This window comes from Taurulus bubalis, assembly GCF_910589615.1.
Source record: "Taurulus bubalis genome assembly, chromosome: 10".
NCBI lineage: Eukaryota > Metazoa > Chordata > Actinopteri > Perciformes > Cottidae > Taurulus > Taurulus bubalis.
The window spans coordinates 8,062,315-8,086,436 of NC_136598.1; the positions used below are offsets into that span (position 1 = coordinate 8,062,315).

The following is a 24,122-nucleotide window of genomic DNA, read 5'->3' on the forward strand; positions in this document are numbered from 1 at the left end:
GGCTAGGAGCTATTGCACTGACGAATAGCAGAAACCCTCCCCTCCTTTGAGAACGTGCATTTGTCTCTACTACGGGTTATATGGGCTGGCACTGCAGTTAAATATAGCATGTGTTTACAAAATGTCCAATAGCACTCTTTAATTTGCTTATTTCTAACGATGCCCTGACAAACTATATTTCACTAACTCCATCTTCCTGTAATAATAACCCAGAGCGGTGCTGAACAAGGCTGAATATGTACTTTTATTATAAGAGAGTGGAACAGATATATAATTCTGGACTTGGGCCAATCCTGGACAGATGAAAGACTGGTGTGTGTGTGTGTGTGTGTGTGTGTGTGTGTGTGTGTGTGTGTGTGTGTGTGTGTGTGTGTGTGTGTGTGTGTGTGTGTTTGACTCTTTGAGCATGTGTGTGTGTGTCTGTGGAGGTCATTCTGGGCTTCCTGTTGACAGCTGCAGGCTGTGGGCAGATTTACTCAGTGGCAGATGCTGCTGAGAGACACAACTCGGTCTTAAGTTTACGTTGCACCATTTGGCTACATCTATTTATGGACCAGGGCTACAATGTGAATAAGTAGACTAAGCAAAGCTGCTTTCAGTCGTAAAACTGTCTTGACAATGCATGGTTGGCTATGTGTGTTGGTCTGTTCGGGTGGTAGTTGTCAGCTTGGTTGGACACCCTCATTACCAGGCATGCACAGGAAGGCATGGTTGAATTCCCTCTACAATAGGGCACGTTGGGTCTTGAAAAAAAATCCACAATAGACTCACTGTGACATCCTGGTGCCTCCTTTCATCTTCTCCTTCCTCCTGTCCATGCCTCCTTCCACGCCGCAGTTCTGCTCAACGTCTTTACAATGTGATGTCACGTGCAATTTGTATCCCTGCCTGAGATTTTGTGAAAGAGGATAAATCTGGATATTCTCAGTGGGTGAGTGAACACGGTATGTCAAAGACTGGCACAAAATTATTGTCCCTTGAGATATGGAGAATGGTCTGGCTTTCCTCAGGTAAATATCAAAGTCCAGTCATGTTGGAGGTTCAAATCTAGGGTCCTTCAATGGGCCAGCTGAAACAAACAAAGCACATGACAAACAGGCAAAAACATGGTCACCAGAGAACTAAATGTGGAAATACTGCAGATTCATCTGGTTAGCAATAAAAACTCAAATGCATGCATAGCAATTCCCCAGACAAAATGAATAGTGATATAGTTGATAGAGGTAGAAAGCATTTCTATTGCTTAGCATTTTGTAAAGCATTAAAAAGGCTTTTTGTATATTCCACCACTTTCTTTTACTCGCCTCTTCTCTCCCCAGACACATAAAAAGCTTGCCAAACATCTGAACAGGTTAGACCCTGCTTTGAACCACGAAGAGGGATTCATTTTCATTGCTCAAACATTTACCATTTTGTTTGCTATATATCAGCCTGAAGTTTGACAAAGGCCGCCATTGTACCAGAAGGACATTTTCTGGCTTTTCTTTTCCTTCTCAGAGCTTCGGTGCTGCATACAGGAAGAGGGCTACATGACAGATAAGTTTCACTTCATGCCCGCAATAATCATCGCTCTATTGTTCGAACGAGGCGGTTTTGTTTGCAACCCCTTGTCGGGAAAAAGATTAGAAGGAGAAAACAAGTTGATGGCATGCTACTCTAAACCAACAGGACACACGCCGTTTTTTGCTTTGTTTCCTTCTGCTACTGTCTAAGTTTGATTTCAATGTCTTGGCTCGTTCCACATGTCCTCTATTTTTAGACTTTAGGGTACACTAGCCAACTCACATATATGTTGCTTCAAATAGTAGTGAGTGAAAAGTGGAAAAATGAAACATATATGCCCAGAAATATTGACAGGAAAATCTCAGTGAACTGTAGATAGCATGTGTATGTTTAACAACCAGTTTGTGGTGCTTTACTGTATCTGGGGACTGTAGCTCTTTTTGGCATACTTGAGGCTTCTGTTTAAGAAGAAAAATAGTTTGTGTCTCTATTAGTCACCTCCTGTGAGCAGAGAACGTTCACAAATGCATTTTACTCTGATAAACAGACTACATTTGCAGCGTCTCAGTTGGAATGACTCTTCTCTCATGTCAGTAGAATTCTGTTAGTTAGTGTCACACAAGGAATTGTCTGGTACAACTTTAAGCAGATGTTTCCATTTAAGATGTTGATCCAATACAAATCTGAATTAGATTATTTTGTGGCCCATTCATATGGTGTAAACATACAAATATTACACAATGTCTCCATGGAGACCATTTGAGTTACATCTTTTCATGGTCATGTAAGCTTTATAATCTGCAGATTGGGTTGATAATGATTGAATCGTCCAGTTATTATCAACATGCTCGTGATTTTTATCACCTTATCACCTATCGTATGTGGAATGAACAACCTGCAGCATATCAGCGCCTCTCTATTTTGAATATCCATTTGTATGTGCTGTTATGTTTGTTGTCCTGTGGTTCCAATTGGAGAGACAGGGACAGGCTAAATGAGAGCCAGACTGTTTTGTGTGAGCCCCGTGGGTTTAGTCGTGTTGACGAACAATATCCTGGCCCCCTTAGTCCATGGCTCCTAAGTGCCTCTCAACTACATGACCTCTTTTTCTCTCAGCATCGCTCTGTCATCAAACTACTTATGCCGGTCCCCCACTATGACAGCTGTCCTTTCATCAGACATGGCCCTTTCAGATAGATGAAGCCTGAATAACAGTGACATGGTTTTGTTGACAGGAGTCAGGATGAATGATTTTAGCTGCCGCCTTGGAGATCTAGGTTGTGTTCGGCAGCTCCATGGCCCTCTATTTTTGTTATCAAATTCAAGTCAAAGCTCTTTCAGCCCAAGTTGAACCATCTATCCATCCACCTAGATACAGGAAGCTGAACCTGGCTAGAAGGACAACAATGAACAGGATATGAGGTCATCTTCTTTATGAATCCAGCTGGAAAGTACCACAGTGTCAACTGTTCACCGCCTCTGCCCTCTCTTTATCACCCATTGGTTTCTTATCAGTGTAGTGGCTCCAATATTGACCTTGTGGGAGAGGCTTTCAGCCTTGCCCTCCGCACAGAGCTCATAGTCATTGTCCGCTATTGTTTGCCATTCTTTACTGATCTTAAGGAATCGATTAGGCCATTTGCTGACTTTGTGGGCAGAGGTTAAGTGTCCTAATGTCGGCTTGATTAATGCGTTCTCTCTCAATGATGGTGGTAACAGAGAACACATAGCCAACAAGTAGGATTACGATCCAGAATTTGTCAGAAACGGGTGTATTGCAGCTTGAAATGCCGAATAAGTTGGATAAAGAGCTCTTCTTTCCTGTCTTCTTGAGTTGTCTCCACAGAGGTGTCGGGGCACTTGTCAGGGGATGCTGTCTTTTATCGTCATCCTCCACGACTCCCCCTCTATATTTCATCATAATCAAGACTCCATATTTTCCACACACTGACAACTCGGAGACAGAGGGATTAGATGCACACTGCAAGACATGCCGATGTGAGGAAACAAAAGACAATTGAGAAAGTCTGTGTATTTAATTAAATGAGTAAATCCCCCTTAGGAGAGTGCTGTATATGGACGTGTTCGGAGAAGCACCCCATGGCTCTTTCAGTAATATTGGTTTTGGTGTGTTTTTACGCCTGTAGATATATATATACCACTATATCTTTCTTACAATAATAAGTTTGAGATGGCTGTTTGCTGTGAAAACTAAGAAAAGTTGTCGACTTACTGGGTGTATGATTGGATTCTTTGTCCTCCCAAGATTGTCTATAATATCTGTCTCAAGATATCTTTTTTTCTGATTGTTTCTGTGATTGGAGGGCTGTGAACCATCCCTTTATGTGAAAGGGGAAAAAGGGAAATTTGGACCAGCTCATACCACAGAAAGCATACACTTGGCCGGCTTATTGATTTATCCCTCCCCTACCTCCCATGACCCTCCTCTCTATCCATCCATTCCTCTTTCCCTCTCCAATAGAATGCTGATGAGCCCTCTCCCCACAGACCCGCCGCCAGCCACAGTTAGTCAGGGTTTGCTCTGTCCATCTCTAGCTCTGCTAGGCAGAAGATTTCTCCCGAGGCCAAGGGGAACAAGGCGTATTCTGTTACAGACAGTACAGGAGAAAGAAAACTTACTGTTACTAGATATGAGTGAAATCAAATCTGTTTGACTTGCCCGGCAGCTATGACCATTTTCGAGTGAATGGAATGCAGTCACAGTGCACCTGACAGATTTATAGGGCTGTCAGTATTTAAAGTTGATCAGATAAAAATGATTATTTTATTAAGAATCTTATCTCCATCAGGAGGGGGTTAGGAAAGGTGTGGTAGAATCAGATACTACTCCAATGTGTTCAATACACAGTAGATCATATTTTAGTGCCTATTTTTTGTGTGTTTCCTGACTTTTTCGCCCAATTAGGATTCTTATCTTGCACCTTCATGTCTTCTAATTCTAATTAGTATTTAATTTTGAATTAGCTACCGATAGTCAAGACTGATGTTTTTCTTCCGGAAAAGAGTCACCAGTCGTCAGGGAAAGACAATTCATGGCTGAAGACGGGTCTGTGTCATCGTGTTTCAGCTTGTCCTGACTAAAACTCAGAGTGTTCGAACTAAAACGGGTTCAGCACTGTTTTCAAAAGTTGGAAGTAGTGGAGATGCAAACGAAAATATTTGAGTGGGGATGTAGCCCCACTGTCCTATATCTTGCAAAATTGGTGCAGAGCAGAGGGGAGAGCGCACTCACCCCAAAACTGCTCTCAGTTGGCTAAACTTACATTCATCCTGCACTTCAAAGGCCTGTGGGCGTTGACACACTGCCCTCCTTTCTGTTAGTGTGTATCTGAGTAAATTGAAATTGAGGAGCGAAAGACAGAGCAGAGAAAACAATGGGCTTTAAACAAACCTTGAGTCAGGCGCCATAGCAGCTGGTGGTGTCTTGTGAGGCTAACGGTGTTTGCCCCAGCAGTGTGACAGATGTACTCTATGCCCCTTTGCTACTTTTCTCTCTCCCTCTGTGTGTGTGTGTGTGTGTGTGTGTGTGTGTGTGTGTGTGTGTGTGTGTGTGTGTGTGTGTGTGTGTGTGTGTGTGTGGTTGAACGGGTATGGCAAGGAGGAAGAAATGGGGAACATTCCAGAGGAAGAGCTTGGCAGATCAAGCCATTTCTTCATGTATTTGATTAATTTCTGAATCAAATACAAAAAAATGATGTCTATATCTCTCTTTATTTCTTCATGACTCTCCATTTTTCTTTTGATCTCACACACATACACATATGTCAGTTTGCAGCAATCCAACAGAGGACCTTTTGCTAATGAGAGCACGTACCACAATTACTGCTTCTTTGCTCAGTGGTTCAGGTTTGACGGAGGCCCACTCGGGCAGTCTTCCTTTCTTTCCGTCCACCAACATGAAGCTGGATAGCTGGCAGCCCCACTAATTGGATGGTACTGTATTTGCTCTGCACTCGCTGTCCCTCCATAGCCCTTCATCTGGGCAGATGGTGCGGATATGGTGGATGTTAATGTGAGATGCCGCAAGCTTCATCATCTGGTATCAGTCAGTCTATAATTGCAACAGCACTGGTGGTTCGTCGTAGCCTAACCGGGCCCTGTTATAACCCCACCCGCTCTAATGGTGGATGGGGCGCTCCATTCCCAACCATGTGTGGAGGAAGATTTTTGCAGGAACAGAAGAAGGGAAAAGGGAGGGAATGAGAAGGAGCCAGAGGAGGAGGAGTGTGATCTCTTGCTTCCTGTCCCGGTCTTGATGGTACCCATTCTGGTTGCCAGGCTTTTCGCTCCTCCGGTCCCTCTCCCGGTGCCTCCCCCAATTCACCACTGCTACATCCCCCCTCTTTTTTTTATGCCATTAAAATGATGATGGATTGATCGCACTCAGCAGAAATTACTTTTGAACGCCCACATGTTTTGTGTATACGTAGATGGGTGCTTGGGTTTATTTATCATTCATGTATTTTTTTGTTTTTGTGTATCTGTGTTTAAAATACGCAGTGACAAAATCTCACAAAAATATTTATCCAATCTAACTTCCCAAAAAACAACAAAAAATTGTGCTCTGATATATGTGTCCTTGCATTGGCTTGTGGGCTCATGTTTGTGAACACATGTGCATAACACCACGTGTGTGCGGGTGTGTGTGTGTGTGTGTGTGTGTGTGTGTGTGTGTGTGTGTGTGTGTGCGTGTGCTCTTTATGAAAGGCTTGTGGAGCTAATTAAAAGGCCTTGTGTTGGACAGAACCATTCATCTTCGAGATGGGCCCAAGCTGTCACTTACCCCCACTGCAATTGCAGGAGTAAAGCACACAACACACACTCTCTTCCTCGCCATCGCGAACATCTGTATGTTAGGGTTGAATATGCATGCAGTTTTTAATTCTTTTTTGTATGTTAACATATTCAAATGAGTTGCATCTCTTCTGCTCATCTCTCCTTTGCCATGATGGAAAGAAATCCCCTCCTCCTATCAACCATCCCCCACTAAAGGTGACAAGAGCCGTTAATGTTGAGATGTGTTGCCTTTGACGGAGGGATTAAGATATGCAGAAGTCTCCCTCTAGATTTTCTTTGCTCAGCAGGGTTTCTGGATCACAGGGCAAATTTATTAGCTGCGATGGGGCCAACAAAGAATGCTGGCAATGGAATTTGTAATTGATGCCTTTTAGTATGCATCTCAGTTCCTGCATATCCTTTGGCCGCTTTTGCTTGCCCCCTGGTCCATGTGCACCATGTGTGAACCCAGGCTGCCTGCCCCCTTGCCCTCTCATTACCACCACGGGCCTGGGGGTGCTGCCAGGGCAATAAGAGGTGAATCAGATGGGTCAGGCCACAGTGCTCTGCTCACAATCACACCCAGATATATGGTGAAAAAGTCACATCTCATTTTCATGGATGAGCAAACTTAATGCTGTCTGTTACTGACTATATGTTGATGGGAATTGATCGAGTGTCTCAGCCCAGCATAACATTATCCGTGTGTATCGGTGTGTACATTCATGTGCAGCTATAGCGTAACAGTGTGTCCTCCTGTTTCAGGACTGGTTGGTCATTAGCAGCTTTAGGCGGCACACATTTATCAGTCCATTAGTGGCATTCGGTTCTGCCAGGTTTTGTCGCAATGACACACATTTTTGCTGAGTTTGTTTTTTTGGAGCTCTTTATTGACTGGGAACAGCCCAGAAAACCAGGATATATTTGCAGAGGGGATGGGTGAGAGGTAACTGGGAATACACGCTCGACTTGGCCAGTACTGTGAAACATCCCTCATCACATGTGTTAAGAGACAGGCGTAGCAGTGAAATGTTTGCTGATTTAAAGTCACTCTGGCATTTTGACTGATCGTTCTCTCTCTGCATCAGGGTCATCCCAGGTCTGTCTGCCCCTTGCCCCGTAAAGCCCTCCCACCAAGCAACAATGCAAGGTTTTCTTCTGTTGTTGCACCATTCAAGATCAAATTACAATAATTACATCCTCTTAAAAGGTTTTGGAACATGGAGCACGGTCTAAATCCTCTAAATACACTACTTGTGAACAATAGGGTACAGACCGTACCTGCCATTTGAATAAAAAGAACGGGGGGAGAGGAGGGCCCGATTTTTCACTCAGTCTCAGCATTGGTATTGACAAATGAGGTCTTATCAACTTGAAAAACATGCATAGTAAGAGCAATGCCAGACTTGATATCTTTTAGTTCTTGAAAAGGAACAATGCCCGTACCATCACTCTGTCTGTGGGCCTTTGTCTGTGTTTTTGGTGTGTCTGTGTGCATGTGCAGAGAATGTGTATGCTTGACAGTGTGTAGCAACACCTGCGGAGCACATAAAAGCAACATGTGTGTAGTATGTGTGTTTTGTTTGTAGGGGAAAGAGGTCGATCCCTGAGGGGGTCTGTTGCTCTGAGACATGTAGGGGGTGAGGGGTCACTGGAAAGGGGGGGTAACCCTCACCTCACCTCCACATGAACCTTAGCGAGAGACGAGCGAAGACAGGGAGATAGGGGGGTTGAGACTTGAGCTTGAACATACGTCTGCAGGGCCTGAGACAAATGATGGGGATTTCCTCTGCCTTACTGACCACGTCTGACTGTCTAAGCCCTTATCGTTTATCTGTCGGTCTAGTGTCTTGAGGAAGAGAAATACCATCTACCCTGCTTGAAAACTCATAGTTTAGAAATATGGTAAACGGAGATTGAGAAACAAAGTTGAAGAGATTGGTTGGTTGTCAGAAGATTTTTATAGCTTTCTCTCCTTTTTTAGAAAAAAGTTGTTTAAAAAAATTCTGTCAAAATGTGTTCCAGGAAATGAGGATTTACTGTTCCAACTCTGTTGACAAGCAGGTGGAAAGCTATTAAATCTAAAAGTTTAAAAACTCGGCTCTTTATTTGAACAGTTTTCTTTTTTTCTATAAATGAAAAAATATGATATGAACCTGTTCAAATATGTGAGAGCTGTTAGATTTGTTGGATTGCTCATGGTGTGAACTCTGTGTGTGAGCTAAAACTGTTAATGGCGTGAAGCAGCATGAATCTCTCCACAGGGTAGGGCTAATGTCGACAATGCAGGAAGAGATATGTGCTTCAGTGGCGTGTGTGTGTGTGTGTGTGTGTGTGTGTGTGTGTGTGTGTGTGTGTGTGTGTGTGTGGGTGTGTGTGTGTGTGTGGGGGGGGTGATGGATGGACAGAGCCGGGGTTAAAGTGGGGTCGCCCTGTTTGTTTTGTTGTGTTTAGGTGGAGATGGGGCAAAGAGGGCCTCAAAGCTTTCCTCTGTGTTAATAAGGTCTGTTTGCCACACTTCATCACCATACCTCAAGCTCTGATGGGATGTGTGTGCAACCTCTCCCCCTCCCTCTGTATCTCACACAAACACACACACACACACACACACACACACACACACACACACACACACACAAACGTTGAGATCAAACAGGGGAAAGACGCTTAATCACTACCTTCAGGTAAGTGTGAATGATTGTAGTTCCTCGTAACTAATTGGTCCCCTTTGGTTGCAGTTAGTTGCATATCAGCAGTGGTCCACTGTACTTGACAGTCTCTCCATCTATCAACAGAAGATCGTTGAGCTTCCCTGCCTGCCTGTTGTCGTGCCATTATTCCTGACTGTAATGTCTTAGCTTCAGTGAAATGTCCCCTGGACATGGAAAAAATACACACTGATGGCGGAATCCACCTATGGAAGTAAATACAGGCTCATGGACCCTTTTATCCGTCCGTATCATCTATTTCTTCACAAACCTGTTTTTACTGATACATATGTAGGAGTGAAATGGGATGCCAGGCTTGGCCTTGTGACCTGAGCCATCTCTACTAGAGCGCTATGTGGCCATCAGTTATCCATAGTGGGTAATGATTCACTCTTGCTACAGTAGATGACCTGGCTGTACAGTTTCAGTCACATAACTTACATCGGCGGGATTCACCACTGGAGGCTAAGCGGTATTTGCTGACCCATCATCATCAGAATAAAGATGAGTCTCTGGCTCGCTTTACCATGGTTGAGCCCCTCAATCTTTCTGCAGGAAAACAGGCTATTTTGTCACTGTGAGCATGCCAATTTTGATTTTGTTTCCACTACACTGACGCCTACATTTTTTCAACAGCTGCTGTTGAGATGTGCTTAACTTTCAGCTACACTAGTGGTGCTGGTCAATGGCCAATAGTCACAGACTGTTGAAAGACATGTGTGAATGTGACAGCACTGCTTAACGTGAGCGTGCATGCCCAGTCAACTTCCACTCGATAAAGAAATATTCTCGGGTTGTCAGATTGTGATCTAACACCAATTCAAAACTGTCACCTGTGTGAGTTGGCTTTGGATCTTTGCGGTGGATCTCTGTGCTTGGATGTCAGCTGCTGCTACTGTAATGAAACTAAATGTAATAGTCAAAGCCCTCACCTGGAACAAGGAAGAGCACTGGGCCATATCCTCACTTTCACGCCAGAATGTCCTGACAAATAAACTCCATATATGTTCGCCATGGTTCCTTGCCAACCCTGTCACATTTATCTTCCCAGCCTGACTTGGCTTATCTAAGTTCCAGCTTGTCAACCATCGAAAATTATCATATAAAGGGATTCCATGTCAGCTGTGAGTAGAGCGTATGTGTACTTGGCTATTTCTGTGTATTGCACATGTTACACAGGTCCGAGTGTTTGTATGTGACGTGCATTTAGCTATCTGTCTGTATTATTCAATATAGCAAATAAGTGGACTCACACAAGATGAATCTGTGTGGCATTGTTTTTCTCCTGTCTGAACTTACCTTTCTACCAGATAAATGGATATAGATACTGTGAATTTGTCTATGTCAACATAGTGCACAAAGGCACCCATTATCAGCACAGTCCTGCAGCCAAGTGCTAGTAAGGCCGCTGGATTAATCCTCCCTTTATAACAAATCATTCTCCACTTAACCTTTCTGAAAATCTGGGGTGAAAGGGTGAAGGATGAGACGGCCCGAGATGATCATACAGGATGATAGTGCTGCTGTTAATGAGCCCTGTGCTATCAACAGAAGTAATGCATTTTACAGAAAATAATTTATGTCTTCCATACTTGCGACCTGTAAACAGTCACCCCTTGGGAACCAACCGATCCATTTGTTCTGAAGAGTCTGAACCCTGCCAACTGTTCAGGGGCAGTCTCTCTGTGTATCCGAAGCAGCGGTGTTATGATACACTTCATACAGAGAGAGAGACACAGGTTTCTGAAGGATGAAAGCATTCCCGTCAAACATTTCCCTTTGAGATGTGGTTGCTCTCAAAGCAGCCCTCCTACCGACACAGATTTGGGAGATTCCAGAATACCGTTAAAATCTCAGCGAACACGAGGGAGGACCATGGAAATACAACACGGGGAGAGCCGTCCATAAGAAGCGTAAATGTGGGCTCATCAAAGTGAATATTTCCTCTATTCCCAATTCTTTTCATCGTTTATGTATTTCCTCTGACAAAACACTACTTTTAGGCCTTATTCTCTGACAGATATGTTGGTGATAATTAGGCTCACAATGAGAGAGTGCCAGACATTTGAAGATGTCCTCCTTTTGAACATTTCCTTTAAAAGGGAAACTTTGGGTAACTTTTCCTCTTGAGATAAAAAAGTCAGAAGAGCAATTGACAACTTAATATCTGTCTGTGAGTTCTTCCTTCCTCCTCTCTCTCCCCTATTCAACTCACTTGTCTTTCCACATGTTTCTACCCACCTACTCATTTTGAAGCTCTGCTCTGTCATTACCTGGGACAGAGGTGGGTTCATGGCGCGTTCTGCACTCTGTAGTTTCCCTTCCTTCCTCTCCCGCATGCAAATAACTATCATGCTACAGCAGCACTGCTATTGGTTGTCTGCTCCCTGGTCTTGGCATTCTATTTTCCCTCCGCTGCTCCATTAGTGAGGCGGGCAGACGTGGCCACGAGTGAACGGCATTTACATTCATCTGTGCACTGTTCACCATGAGCAGTTGCATTGCATTGCCTCGTTACATGAAAATAATCTGCCAATGCTCTGCAGACTGGAGGGGCATTCTCTCGCTCGCTTAGATATGGTCCGCATATGATACAGGAATGCGTAGCCTGCTAATTGATCAGTCAGATGTAATTACTGTGTGATTAATGGCTGCTTTAACGTATGTCGGATTAAGTGTTCTACTTGCGAAGTTTGCTGTTAAAACAGGCTTGGTGAGTTAGCGTTTGGTTTTGGTTCAAAGTCTGACATGTCCTTGTCTAAAGGTGAGAGTTCATGACTTAAAATAGTCAGGTCAGTGGGGGTGTTCTTTTCCACATTTTGACGCTAAAGCTCCTCTTAAATAGCTGGTTCTAAAGCGCGCTTGCCATTGAAGCTAGGTCAATGTGCATGTGTGTTAAACATTTGTACGAGCTGGATGAGGGTTTTCTATTTAAAAATCCTCCCAAAGAGGAAAGCAAGGTCAGTGGCGTTACGCCGGAGCATAAACAGCTATTTGAATGTTGCGCTGTATTTAGACAGGTGTTTAAAGGGAGGTAAGTGTGTCTAAGTAGTGTTTACACCAGTATTCCAGTGAACCCACCATATTCCATGGGCTATATTCCCTTGGTAAATCATCAACAGTGTCTTTTCTATGGCAATTTCTAAACAGTTAATTATGCAAATTGCAGTGCATGGTGGTGTTAGGTGAGTGTGCATAATGTGTGTGCGCATGTGTGTGTGTGTGTGTGTGTGTGTGTGTGTGCGCGCACACGTGTTTGTGCAGTTCATGTCTCTGTCCCTTTGATTTGATCATTACTGTGTATCCACTACAAACATCTGCACTATGTTCTTTGTTTTGCATTGATTGCTAAAAACTTAAGTGGGATAGAAACGGATAGAATAAGTTCAGCTAAGAGCAGAGGGGGTTGGAGTGTACTGGCCTAGAAGTGAGAGCTTTGGTGGACATAATCTCTTTTATGCCTTTAATTTGGGAGGATTAGTAACCTACATTCTCTCCTCTCATCTCTTGGAGGCCAGCCTTTTATGGATGGACAGGACTCCCTTCATTGCTCCTTGACTATTTATTTGACTCCAAACAGTCATTCTGGCTTTTTCACTGCACTTGCCAAAAAACCTTGAAATTAATGTAAATCTAGTTGTTTGAGGTTTGGATAAAAAAAAGAGGCAAAAGCCTGAACATCTTCATGGATGATGTGATCTGGAGACACACACTACTTAAAAATACACAAAATCAATCAAATATGTGATCAGTATACTACATTTTGTGTTGCATATCTCTTTTTGTTCTGTTTTAAAAGGGCCTTTGTGCTCATGAATGCTCATGATCGATGATTATGGATGCAGCTCCAGGGCTGTGATTAGTGAGAGAGACGATCGCCAATCACCCTTCATTTCTTTCAGTCAGTCAGTTTAGTGGCGATGGGGGGCTTTTTTTCTGCCTTCATAGTGTGTAAGGATGCGTTGTGATTACGTAACACACACACACACACACACACACACACACACACACACACACGTACCCACACACCCAAAACCACTCCAACATGATACATTCCTGTCACCTACTGTTGCCCTCCATTGATCTGGCAAACAGAAGTCTTCATTGATTGCGGTCACCCGCAGATTTCAATCAGAAAGATGCGCAGTGCAAGGTCTTCTTTAAGCCCGAGGACACAAAAGACAGATGCGGGGCTGTAAAAGTCCTGCATCTTAATCTGTCCAGATGCCAGCCTGCAATCTTCCCAACCCATTCCACACGCTTTGCCAATACATCTTGTTTTATCTGTGTCAAGCTTTTATAGTGTCCTTTGAGTGCCCGGGGAACGGGCTGGAATTGTTCGAGCTATTTGGTTCTGCATGAATCATAGTATTTGATGATGAATGCCTCCATGCAGCTTTGCAGATAAATTGTATTCATTATTTTATTAATTTATTATGTTTATTTTGCCACAGCATAGATTGATTTATTAAAAGCATAATGTCCTTTCAGACATTGCAGTAATTTTTATTGATGTCCTTATTTGATATCCACATCAGCACAATGAACAAAGTGTTGCTCCTCTGATGATTTACGCTGGACCCATCTGTTTGCCTCCAATAATTCAACTCTTTATTCATGTGATCTAAAACAAATAGGGCCCATTACATGCCCTTCCTGTAACAGTATTCCCTTAATCAGTTATTCCCAAGGCTGGATCTTATTAGGTTTGTGAAATCATTTTGCAGAATTTCTTCCATGTTTCTTCCAGGGAGCCTGCATGTTCGTATTGCTCTGATAATTGTAGCCTACTTGTAACATTGCATCTGATATAAAAGGCTGCCGTATATTCTGTTTGTTTGATTGATGACAGTTGAATAAATGAGAGCCTCTTAACTCCTCCAAAATCTATGTATTTAGTCTCATTTATAAAGTATTTAACATTAGTTTGTTTTCCATAATACTAAATTGTAGAATGTGTCGAGAAATGAGAAAATCAAGGGGAAGATAAAACATCTTTGTTTGTGGTTACGGCCGATGAGTATGCACATCACCAGAAGTTCATATGGACAGACTGACAGCAGGCTGAATTTCTGCTCCTTCTCTGTATGATTTCTATTCAGCGCAGTTATGCAAAAGCAGCTGTGGAAGTGGTCATGTAAAAAGGGGGTGTGGGCTTGAGGGCTAAAAGACTGATGACCCTGTCTTTTCCCCATTTACTTCTAATCTCTGTTCTGATGTGGAGTAAATTGTATTACTTCGCACATCGCCAAGCAGCCCCCTGCCACCCCTCTCTTTGCCGGCTTGTTAATCGCTGACCACTGATCAAGCGCTGAGGGCCTTCCCAGGTCAGGGCCGGAGTGCCCTCTTGGCCTTTGTCTGCTTAACGCCAAATTATGATGTATTAAGGCACAAAAGACTACTAATGGATTTGCATGTATTAAACATCTGTGTTGCTCCTTGATCAAAGGGCTATTTACAACAGGACCCTAAATATGCTCACAGGAAGCAGTGGTGAGTAAAAAAGGTCAGGGGTCAAGGCGAGCGTGTGAAGTGGACCTGTGGCTAATTATTGGCTCGCAGGAGCCTTTGTACTGGGAACCAGCTTTAAGACTAGAGGACTAAGGTATTTAATATCCTGTTTGCAGACCCTAAATGTTCTCTGTATCAGAGAGGAGCATTCCTGAAGGTCAGAAACGGAGGCTGCTGCTTTGATGATGATTGGGCATGTCCTCCAGTCTCGGAAGCAGATGATAATCTGCAGCGCACATGCCTGGAGAGAGAAAGCCAAGCTCTTGACTGTGGTGGAGACCATTTCCCCGTATTGCAGTGTATGATAGTGGAATGGCAGCCAGACCTCAGGGCGGCATTACTCGTCTTCTTTCAAAGTGAGTGAGCATTGTTTCAGTTTATAGTTGTGGCTCCATTCCTGTGGTGTCAGAAATTATACACCCGGTCTTCAACGACAAAAGCTGCTGTTTGGACTTGACTTGGCCACGGTTTAACTCAAAACCCCTCAATTTGCTTTGACTTAAATGAGACATTTAGAAGTCACCAGACATTCCTGAAGTGAGTGAGCGATCACTTTGTATTGAGAGAAGAATGTAATCAAATATTTGAGGAATGGTTAAAGTAGGCCACAGGTTTATGGGTTACCACCAATATTGATAGAGCTTACTGGAAAACAAAGTTATCCAAGAATTAAGGTAACTCTTGAGGTTTTTAAGAGATTTCAATCATGCGTGTTTTGAGCGAATTACTTAAGTTAGTTGAGCAAATACATGATTCCATTGTTCATGCCTGTGCACCAAAACGGAGTCATCCTTAGTGCATATCTTTGAAATCCACCCTTTCAAAATCCAACCTATTTCTTTCCAACAAACAAATTAAATTACCTTAAATTAGAAGCCGTTCGATGAGTTTAAGTACCATTAACCTGAACAATTAGTTATGTTCTAAAGGTCAATGAATTATTGATCTTCTTAATTAGAAGGTGAGAATGGATGATTGTTAATTGTTTCATTCATCTTCGCTCCAGATATGCTGAAGGACTCACACTTGAAATATCTTTAAAAAAAATAATTAAATATGGCATTGTCTTAGTAAAAAGCAGACTCTATCGCCTTCTTTGTTTACCCCTGGATGTTACCCAGATTCAACCAAATCATGCAAAGATAAGGCTGTAATAGCATGAACCTCTCATAATACAGTAGTCAGTACTATTGTATAGACTCAGCAGCACCAGGATCATGTACAACATCACTACTACTCCTTTTATCATCACCTTTCTGTCTCTTCACCTCATGAGAGAAATACATTTTATCTGTATTACTGTCTCGCTCTCGTTCTTGACTTGACTTTTTTTTCCACTTTATCTTCCTTGTGTCTCTATAGGCGATTCTGTGTGCTTGCCTGTCTGTCTCTCTCTGTGGGGGTTTACTCTAGGTCTGCACCAAAGGTCTCTCCCCTTTCCCTCTAATTGGCTAGCTCCCCTCTCGCCATGCTTGCTCGATAATTGGACATGCAACCCCAATCCTCGCATCCCAATCATTGGCTCTCTCCAGACCCTCTGCATTCCACACACTTCTCATCCCAGTGCGAGTCTCTCTATGGACCCGTCTTTGACCACTACATCAAAGAGAATATACCATCCTGAACTGTCCAAACTTATCGCGGCTCTCGCCTCGCTCACAATACTAACTATAAGTATGAGATGGATTTTTTGTCCATAACATTGCATCCAACATCTTCCTTCACTGCAAGAACCCCTGGAGACGAAGAGCATATATACTTCTGCAGTACATGAAGAACAAGGTAATTCATTTTTTGGGGTAGCCCTGCTGGAATTATTCATATGGGGTTCAATATCAAAATATTCCGCTCTGCTCTGGCCCTTAATAATTCATGCTTAGCATTCGTCTTCATTGGTATAGGGAGCAGAGGAGTCATCCGTCAGCCTTGGTTTATCTAGTACCCAGTCTTAGTGTTGGTTGTCAGGGTTTACAGTTAGGCTCAGGAGGGAGGGAACAAAAGAAGGAGGCGTGTGGCTTTGTCACATTGACGAGTGGGCCCCCCCATCCCTGGGAAGGAGGCAGCTCGAAGGAGGAGAAGGCTGAGCTACTGACCTTTGGGAAAGGACCATTGGCTTTAGATTGAGTGATGGTGTCAGCCGCTAGTGTAAAACACCTCTATTAGGAATGCCTGGCATGCTTGGGCGCTTCTAATTATGAAGAATGCAAAACAACAGTCAGGGGAGACAGGAGAGGTCGCCTCCCAGTCAGCTGTAAGCCCTGCTTATTCAGCAGCTACTGCTATGTGGGACCCACCACCACGCGACTACTTGTCTTACCTCACACACACAAAACCAAACAGATCTGACACATCCCCTGTCAAAGCTTTGTATTGGAGTCATTTATTTTCCCCATTATAGTTCATGCTACCACCGCATGACATTCTGGAGAGTTTTGTTCTGTTAGTAAATGTGCTTTGTCTTCCCGTATGTAGTGTATCAGCGCATGTTGAATTCATCTCAGAAAAAAAAAGAGAACCTGGACGCGGAGAAAAATAACTCAACATTTGTGCATTCTTGAAAACAGCCAATGATACAAGCCATCTGTGTGCAATTTGACTTTGACTGTGCTGTCATCTAGCTTCCCGAAAACATATCCCTGTGAGGCAAAAAGCCTTGTAACATAACCAGCAGAAATGCATAGCTACCGGGCAGTCAGCGATGACGGGAGGCATGGACAGGCGGAAGGATGGAGAGATGGAGAGTGGAGGGAGTCCCCAGAGATTTCCCACTGAGAGACGGAGGTCAACAGCAGAACACAAATAGGCTTTTTTTTCCAAGAGCTGTGAGGGAGGGAGACGACAGTCCCTCCTCATCCAACCCCCTGCCCGATCATTCACCGAGAACTGAGAGCTCATTATAACCGACCACAGCGAAGCACAGGAGAGGCACTAAGACCAAAGCCAGGGGCTAGACGGTGAAAGGCTGGGTCGCTGGTTTTCTGCTGGCTGCCAGTGTATTCTGTAAGGCTTTAAAGCTGAATCAATATCGTACAACTCTCGCTCTGATATTTGAACCATTCCCATCCTTTAATGAATACAATATCAGGAAACAATCGGATATTTTGAAAAATGTATTCAGCATTGAACAACCTCTTGGTCTTCATCCTTACTTCAGCAGTACAATGTTTTCCCCTTGTTTGTTTTAAGAACAACGTAACTGGCAGATTTGTCATTCCTACAGTTTTACTGTCACCCACACCCATAAAACATCTCTATTTATTTAGTGGCAGCCAAGCGTTCCTGTTTCTCTCAAAGGAATGCCCTTGTGCTCGCCCCAGTCACCTTGAGCTTAATGGAGGAGGTCAATCTGAAGCTGGGGGGGTTGGGGAGCTTTTAAAGAAGGAGTACAGAATACAATGAGGGAATAAAAGAGTCGGGGTTGCTAATGATAGCAGGAAGGAGGGCAACACCGGGAGCCAAGGTGATTATTCAATATCTAGAAATTCATCTCCTGCCCTCTCTTTTTTCCCCTCTGGCTCTCTCTATCTCTCTTCCTCATCCTCCCATGCTCTCTCTCTCTTTGTCTCAAATGGGTCTGGGAAAAAAAAGCTATTGTTGGACTTTCTCACATCTCAGCAAAAATTAATTCTCTTCATTTTTTGCTTCCCAACACAATTGTTGCATTGGTGTTTAGGATTAAATATTCCATTAGTTTATATGCATGCATCTTTAAAGCAAATGCATTTTCTGTAGGGAGGAAATGAACAGGGCCCAGCTGAGAGTAAGTGACAGGGGAGAGAGAGAGAGCGAGAGAGCGAGAGAGAGAAAAAAAAAATAGTCACAAATGAGGTCCAGGTGTGGGGGTAATCAATTTCATGGAGTTTGGTTTTGCAAGGCTGCATGCTGAAGGAGACTGTCATAATTGGGCCACCATTTCAGACAGGTAATGGCTTTGCAGCATTCATTCTTTTTGCACACACACACACACACACACACACACACACACATTCCTGCATGGACCCATGGAAATCACAGGCCGTTGAACACAATTGAGACGGATAGGTTTGTAGTATTTCCTAGTAACCCCCATGTTTCAAGGACTCTTGCAGGCTTGTTCATTTATCATAAGGCGAGGTCTGTTTGGAGGAGCCTTTATCTGGCTGTGGTCAGATTTATCACAGAGCACAACTCCTGCTCGGCTTTTTTACCAGCGAGATGAGCTGTACAGAGCTGCAGGTGCTGCAAAGTGAAAAGATTTTTTTTATTAACGCTAAACTGTGAAGTGATTCACATCGCTAAGCTGCTAAACACAGGTGACCGGTCTACCCGTGGATCTACCAGCTCTTGTTTTTTCCACTTTTTTTCCTCCGCAAGCTAGCGGATAACACAAGTGTGTTACTGCATGATTGCCCTGATACAAATCCTCACTGGGTAATGGCACAGCAGCTGATCACAAAAACAATACAATTATAAGAGTTTGATTTATAAGACAATTTATAGAAATGACTGGATGTAAAACTACATTGAGAATGCATATTCTAAGTGGTTTTACATAAATATCACAGAAAGTCTTCTATCTGCTAGTTCTTACCGCCCGGAACACGATGCAAGGAATATTAAATAAAATCCTGAAATTGTATCTTAATTGGTCCCAATTAACAATTGTTCTGCTCTTGCAGCATTGGCATGCACTGGCATTTACACAGCTATCCCCTGACACATACCCGCACACAAACACACAGACACAAACCGTGCAGACAAAAGAACATGAATCTTACAGTCGCTCGCATTTTTTCCTGCTTTAATAGATCCAATTACTCTTTCATAGACTGCCAAAACTGAGCCTTATGGCGAGCCAATTGAGATGGTAATTCAGTTGTTTTTAATGGACACACTCCCGATAATAAACCTGTGGGGGGAAAGATTTTCCAGACAAATTGCGGCTCACGTGGTAAACGTACATTATGCTAATTTGAGGTTCAGAGAGGTTGTCATATCTCATGAGGTAGGGGGTGTCATATATTCCCCTTCCATAATGGAGGAACCCTACCTGTAATTGCCCCTAGTTTTGTTCGTTAATGGAACGCGAGCAGTTTCCTCGCAGCGCTAAAGTATGTCACCGGGTGTTGAGATAGAAATGAAATGGACCACATTTAGGTACATATCCTATCCCTTGCTGAGGAACAGTCCAGCATTGTTTGATAGTCATGGTTTGGATCCACTCCTCTGCTTTGTTTGAGGGAGTCAAACAATGACAGAAGAACAGGCGGCTCTGAGTGTTGAGGCACAGTTAACATCAACTCGCTGCAGAGCATTCCTGCTGGTCAAGTATCATCTCTCTGTGGTGCCCGACCGGCTCATGTTCTTGGCTTGTCTCCTGACCAGCCATCGAGTTACCTCCCCCTCCCCTCACAGGTCCTCAATCCCTGACACTTACCAGACAGGAGCCTGGGATGGAGACCACCGGACACAGAGGAGGTCACTGTATCCCGTTTCACCAGGGAGGATGAATAGTTCTGGGACAACCAAACACACACTGCCCCCAGACTGCCTAGGGCACCACGGTCCGGTGAGAAGAGGGAGGGAGAATAAGAAAGAGTGACTGAAGTGCATTCCTGAAAGGAGGAGATATGGGATTGAATGACAGGGGGGGACGGGGGGCCACTGGTGACACTGGTAGCCACTAAGATCGGGTTTTCTCTCTGAAAAGCAGGCTCAGAAAAACAATGACTCTGGCATCTGTCTGGAAGGGAGAAACAGAGACTGGGATCCTGTGCTGTGGAGTGGTGAGGGTTCACGGGAATGCCTTTAATGTAACCCTGCCCAGGCTCTCATCGGATACTTCATGGCTCTCCTTGTAGAATGTAACATGAATCAGACTCTATCGCCGCATCAATTAATGCGACACACTCACCGACTCTGAAGCCCCCTCCTGCCGTTGAAAATCGCTGTGCATGAGAAGATTACAGTGAATAACAGAGGTTTGTGTGCCAATATGACTTGTCTTGTCCTCAGGCCATATCCTACATTCGATAAGGATCAGCATTCCTCCGCTCTACAGATGTAGGTCATGTACTGTAGCCACGGTGGTGCAAGCAGCATTTGAGTCTTGCTTCATTTGTTGTATTATCCATCACTGTGTATCGTGAATTTTCTGCCTTGGTACCTCGTAGATCAAATTGAGCATCTTGCTCCACTTTGTCTCTCCTATTCCACTGCACCCGTGGAGCTTAGATAACATCAAATCAACTTCTCTCCCTGGGCCTTAGACTCATTATCGAGAAAACAGTCACACAATAGAGCACAAGTTTACTTTCAGGAGTGGGGGGGTGGGGGGGGGCAATGAACTGGATGATTTGTTAACAAAGAAGAGAGAGAAAAAAGGAACTCATAAAACCAAAGATTGAAACTGTATCAATCTTATTATAATAAAAAAAAACATATTGATGTCAGAATATTTTCCTGAAAAGATGCAAAAGAGTGGCTGTTATTTGTACCCCTCTCTTCCCAAGAATAAATGCAGTCACACATACACAGAGCAGGAAGTGTTTTCCGGAAAGAAAAAGATCCACGGGGAGCTGGGGGCAGGTCTCAGGGTAACTCTTGCGATGAAGTATGGCATGATGCTTTATGGTGGGAACTGCCAGAAAAAGAGATATCCATCAGCCAAGCCTGCAGCATGAAGCCAAACAGAGGTCAGGGCGTCTGTAGCCAGTAGCTCAGCCAGGGGTTCACTACGCCCTGCAGGTGCAGATTCAGTCCAGTATTACACTTCCCATTGCTGATTAGGCTTGTTTGTTGGTGGTATTTTGTCAGTTGGGCCAGGGAATGTTTCCCCAGTCTGTACTGCTCTTGGACAGGAAGAGGCTGAATAGAAGACAATTAGCTTTAAATTGAGGTCAATTAGCTTCTTTCTATGTCTACATTAGAGTGTATATTATCTTTGGGGAAAGGAAATGATGGGAGCGCTGTCAGGAACTCTTTGGTAGACTGTTGAGCTCATGTTGTCTGTCGCAAACAAGTGCTGCTCAAAGACAAACACTCTTAGAGGAGTAAATAAACGGACTTACCGCTTAGTAGAACAAAGGCAGACTGAAATACCAAAAGTATTGGCTTTGTGTTTTTGAGAAAAAGTAAGGCTCATTCCCTTTTATTTTGAAATGGAATTGCAAATTTAAATGAATGTAGCTTTAAAATTGTTTCTTGGTACGGAGATATTTTTGGCACATTTCGCTGTGCACTAAGAGGTGGTTGACATGGGAGAAGGGAATGCTTGGCTTTGCGGAAAAGGAAATTGAAAAGAAACAGAACACCAGGAGTCAGAATTCATGAAATAATAGCTGTGACAGAACTGGGGAAGGTAGCACAAAAACCAAGAATGCTTTTCTTCTTGGTCCAAAGAAAAGGAAATAGACAGAAGAAGAAAACTGTATTAGGGCTATTCGAAATGGGCCATTGTGTAGGCAATTTAACATGCACATTGTAGTTGGAAGCAAATATTGCTTGTGAGACCATTATTGTGAGCTGAGGTTGGCCTGTTAGAGCGGAAATCTGATTCATATTCCTTTGACTACAGTGCAGCACACAGCTGAACGCTTCCTCAGTTCCCTTTCTTCCATGCTTTTCTAGAGGGAAATCATTTTTTTCCTCTTTGTAAAGTGAGAGTCCAAACCAAGCGTGGCATCCTGGACCCGATCCATGTGCCTGTGGCTTTTGTGTTTCATGGTGACCTGCCAAGGATTTTGTGCCAGAAGAACTTACTGCAAACCAGCGCTGCCTTCTTACGCTAGCCCATCAGGCCACAGGTCAAAGGGCTACTGGCTGGAGCTGTCAACTTTGTTCTGCTTCTTAGAAAACACACACACACACACAGACACACAGAGGCACACAACATGCATGCACGAGTGGTCAAACTCGGCACAAGCTCATCAGCACAGTGAGTGCTCTCGTGCATGCTCATGCCCTTACTGGAGTGGGGAGTTGTCCATTTTGGCTTTAATTGTGTTGTTCTATGCATTAGCCCAGGGCTCATTGTGGGCTTATGCAAGGCGTGGGTGGGTGAGGATGCATGTGTGGAGCAGTGACAGAGGGCTTTTAGTAGACAGATGAGAAGGTGGAGGGCCTCTTCAGCCTGGGCATTGCTTTTCTATCTCATGTGGAGTGGCCGTGGATTGCTCTTACTACTCCATTCAGGTTGATCACCGCCAGTCCTTTCTTCATCCATTCTAAACAATGGATTTTGGCAGTTGTGGTCATGACTCATTTAAAGCACTTAATTTGGAGTACATTTGCAGTAGTAGTGTCCTGCTAGCACTTGTCTGGCGTTTGTAATTCAGTATCTGCATGCTTGAATGTGCATGTGTGAAGGTCTGGATGAAATAGAGGGGAAACCAGAGCATGTGGCCTACTTGGTGAATGGATGTCATGCTTCATCTATTCCTCGAGGTTATTTAATTTTCTTTCTCATTACTGGAGTCATTACAGAAAAGAAGGAAAAATGTGCTCTGGATCAGGAAATTAAGTTTTCATGGATCGTATTCTCTCTGTGGACGGCACCGTGTCTGTGTATATTGGACTGGCACACCACGATGCAACTCATTGAGGGTACAGGAGAGAGCAACTCAGGTCAACTCAAGAGCGGCAACCACCTCTGGCCCAGTATTCACTTCCACCATATGAAGGAAGACGTAGAGAAAACTTGGAAACTCAAATGTTTGATAACCTCATATAATGCACTTTTCCTAGATGACCTAAGTAAATATTCACTGATCTCAGATCATATGCCAAAAACAACATAGTGTTTGCATCTATCTTCCTTTTAAGAAGTTTGAAGCAAAAGCCTGTTTGACATATTCAATAGTGTTCAAGCATGTAAAATGTGTGTTGAGAATGGAGCACATATCCAAACTTCGACCTTTTGGCCATTTGGCTCACACTATAAACTGACCACAACTGAGAGATTTGTCAGTCGATAGTCAGTTTAAAAAGTGATCCTTGATTCCAATCAGCCTTAAATTTAAACTTTTTAAATGCCCAGTGTGTAGCATTCTGGGGAATCTATTAGCAGAAATGGAATATAATTTTAAAACTGTATTTTCATTGGTGTATAATCACCTAAACAAATAGTTGTGTGTTAGTTAGTTTAGAGTGAGCCCTTCATGTCTACATAGGGAGCAGGTCCTCCTCACGGAGTCCGCCATGTTGCACCGGCATGTGTGTAGGGTAGCCCAGAATGGACAAACCACACATTGGCTCCAGATAGACCCTTCCATGCTTTCACCTTAGGCCACAGTAGAGCTCCAAAACCCCTGATGAAACTGCGGTAATGTGAGCCGCAGGGTGCGATATTGTGGTACACTTTACGGCTCTCGTTACCGCAGTGAGAGTGAGCAGAGGGGTATTCAGTTTGTTGCAATGTGCAACCACATGGCTTGATCCCACCAAATCCTACACACTCACCCTTTAAGGTCCTGTAGTAGCCATTGAATGGAGCACTTACAGTAGCAGTAGGCTACGTAGTTGAATCATTAACAAGAACTGTCTGCTTTTCTTTCTTTTCACATAATTGTATGGCTATAAAGCCGTATGTACAGTGAAACATATTCATGCATATATGTATGAGAT

At 43.6% G+C, this 24,122-nt stretch overlaps 1 protein-coding gene across 1 annotated transcript in view; it reads left to right on the forward strand.

The window, feature by feature from the left end:
* Positions 1–24,122, forward strand: part of robo1 (roundabout, axon guidance receptor, homolog 1) — a gene marked incomplete at its 5' end in the record, with an annotated part of 156,103 nt that overhangs the window by 74,945 nt on the left and 57,036 nt on the right. The window lies entirely within an intron of this gene.